We start from the raw sequence: 2,500 nt of genomic DNA on the forward strand, positions 1-2,500 counted from the left end.
AACTTTAGACCTCTTTTACTTCTTAACTCAAGTAAATTCATTGATAAGTTGAAAAAATGTAATGTAAAATGTAATAGAAAATAATGTTATGGCTATATAAAATTACCTACAGCACCTGGTATTCCCAGGAGGTCTCCCATCCAAGTACTAACCAGGCCCAACACTGCATAGCTTCCAAGATCAAACGAGATTGGGCATGTCCAGTGTGGTTTGGCTGTAGGTGCTCAAAAGCATTAACTTAAGACCTCTATTACTTCTTAACTCATGTAAATTCATTGATAAGTTGAAAAAATTAAATGTAAAATGTAATAGAAAAGACTGTTATGGCAGTATAAAATTACCTACAGCACCTGGGATTCCTAGGTGGTCTCCCATCCAAGTACTAACCAGGCCCACCACTGCATAGCTTCCAAGAACAGATGAGATTGGGCATGTCCAGTGTGCTTTGGCTGTAGGTGCTCAAAAACATTAACTTTAGACCTCTTTTACTTCTTAACTCATGTAAATTCATTGATAAGTTGAAAAAATTAAATGTAAATTGTAATAGAAAAGAATGTTTTGGCTGTATAAAATTACCTACAGCACCTGGTATTCCCAGGTGGTCTCCCACCCAAGTAGTAACCAGGCCCAAAACGGCATAGCTTCCAAGATCAGACGAGATTGGGTATGTCCAGTGTGGTTTGGCTGTAGGTGCTCAAAAACATTAACTTTAGACCTCTATTACTTCTTAACTCAAGTAAATTCATTGATAAGTTGAAAAAATTAAATGTAAAATGTAATAGAAAAGAATGTTATGGCAGTATAAAATTACCTACTGCACCTGGTATTCCCAGGGGGTATCCCATCCAAGTACTTACCAGGCCCAACACTGTATAGCTTCCAAGATCAGACGAGATTGGGCATGTCCAGTGAGGATTGGCTGTAGGTGCACAAAAACATTAACTTTAGACCTCTATTACTTCTTAACTCAAGTAAATTCATTGATAAGTTGAAAAAATTAAATGTAAAATGTAATAGAAAAGAATGTTATGGCACTATAAAATTACCTACAGCACCTGGTATTCCCAGGTGGTCTCCTGTCCAAGTACTAACCAGGCCCAACACTGCATAGCTTCCAAGATCAAACGAGATTGGGCATGTCCAGTGTGGTTTGGCTGTAGGTGCTCAAAAGCATTAACTTTTGACCTCTATTACTTCTTAACTCAAGTAAATTCATTGATAAGTTGAAAAAATTAAATGTAAAATGTAATAGAATAGACTGTTATGGCAGTATAAAATTACCTACAGCACCTGGGATTCCTAGGTGGTCTCCCATCCAAGTACTAACCAGGCCCAACACTGCATAGCTTCCAAGATCATACGATACTGGGCATGTCCAGTGTGCTTTGGCTGTAGCTGCCCAAAACCATTAATTTTAGACCTCTATTACTTCTTAACTCAAGTAAATTCATTGATAAGTTGAAAAAATTAAATGTAAAATGTAATAGAAAAGAATGTTTTGGCTGTATAAAATGACCTACAGCACCTGGTATTCCCAGGTGGTCTCCCACCCAAGTAGTAACCAGGCCCAACACCGCATAGCTTCCAAGATCAGACGAGATTGGGCATGTCCAGTGTGGTTTGGCTGTAGGTGCTCAAAAACATTAACTTTAGACCTCTATTACTTCTTAACTCAAGTAAATTCAATGATAAGTTGAAAAATTAAATGTAAAATGTAATATAAAAGAATGTTATGGCAGTATAAAATTACCTACAGCACCTGGGATTCCTAGGTGGTCTCCCATCCAAGTACTAACCAGGCCCAACACTGCATAGCTTCCAAGATCAGACGAGATTGGGCACGTCCAGTGTGGTTTGGCTGTAGGTGCTCAAAAACATTAACTTTAGACCTCTTTTAATTCTTAACTCAAGTAAATTCAATGATAAGTTGAAAAATGAAATGTAAAATGTAATAGAAAAGAATGTTTTGGCAGTATAAAATTATCTACAGCTCCTGGTATTCCCAGGTGGTCTCCCATCCAAGTACTAACCAGGCCCAACACTGCATAGCTTCCAAGATCAGACGAGATTGGGCATGTCCAGTGTGGTTTGGCTGTAGGTGCTCAAACACATTAACTTTAGACCTCTATTACTTCTTAACTCAAGTAAATTCATTGATAAGTTGAAAAAATTAAATGTAAAATGTAATAGAAAAGAATGTTATGGCAGTATAAAATTACCTACAGCACCAGGTATTCCCAGGTGGTCCCCCATCCAAGTACTAACCAGGCACAACACTGCATAGCTTCCAAGTTCAGATGAGATTGGGCATGTCCAGTGTGGTTTGGCTGTAGTTGCTCAAAAACATTAACTTTAGACCTCTTTTACTTCTTAACTCAAGTAAATTCAATGATTAGTTGAAAAATGAAATGTAATATGTAATAGAAAAGAATGTTATGGCAGTATAAAATTACCTACAGCACCTGGCATTCCCAGGCGGTCTCCCATCCAAGTACTAAAC

General features: G+C 37.7%; 1 non-coding gene and 10 pseudogenes across 1 annotated transcript; all 11 read right to left on the minus strand.

Moving 5' to 3' along the window:
- Positions 1 to 103: 103 nt before the first annotated feature.
- Positions 104 to 222, minus strand: LOC148468145 (5S ribosomal RNA). The gene has a single exon (XR_015873747.1). It is a non-coding gene; the product is annotated as a 5S ribosomal RNA (ribosomal RNA).
- A 116-nt stretch (positions 223 to 338) lies between these two features.
- Positions 339 to 457, minus strand: LOC148468146 (5S ribosomal RNA; annotated as a pseudogene).
- Positions 458 to 573: 116 nt separating this feature from the next.
- On the minus strand, positions 574 to 692 carry LOC148468147 (5S ribosomal RNA; annotated as a pseudogene).
- Positions 693 to 808: 116 nt separating this feature from the next.
- LOC148468148 (5S ribosomal RNA) lies at positions 809 to 927 on the minus strand (annotated as a pseudogene).
- A 116-nt stretch (positions 928 to 1,043) lies between these two features.
- Positions 1,044 to 1,162, minus strand: LOC148468149 (5S ribosomal RNA; annotated as a pseudogene).
- Positions 1,163 to 1,278: 116 nt separating this feature from the next.
- LOC148468150 (5S ribosomal RNA) lies at positions 1,279 to 1,397 on the minus strand (annotated as a pseudogene).
- Positions 1,398 to 1,513: 116 nt separating this feature from the next.
- LOC148468151 (5S ribosomal RNA) lies at positions 1,514 to 1,632 on the minus strand (annotated as a pseudogene).
- Positions 1,633 to 1,747: 115 nt separating this feature from the next.
- LOC148468152 (5S ribosomal RNA) lies at positions 1,748 to 1,866 on the minus strand (annotated as a pseudogene).
- Positions 1,867 to 1,981: 115 nt separating this feature from the next.
- On the minus strand, positions 1,982 to 2,100 carry LOC148468153 (5S ribosomal RNA; annotated as a pseudogene).
- A 116-nt stretch (positions 2,101 to 2,216) lies between these two features.
- On the minus strand, positions 2,217 to 2,335 carry LOC148468154 (5S ribosomal RNA; annotated as a pseudogene).
- A 115-nt stretch (positions 2,336 to 2,450) lies between these two features.
- Positions 2,451 to 2,500, minus strand: part of LOC148468155 (5S ribosomal RNA) — a 119-nt pseudogene continuing 69 nt past the window's right edge.

Source organism: Taudactylus pleione, unplaced genomic scaffold (assembly GCF_031769625.1).
Source record: "Taudactylus pleione unplaced genomic scaffold, aTauple2 ptg000967l, whole genome shotgun sequence".
Lineage (NCBI taxonomy): Eukaryota > Metazoa > Chordata > Amphibia > Anura > Myobatrachidae > Taudactylus > Taudactylus pleione.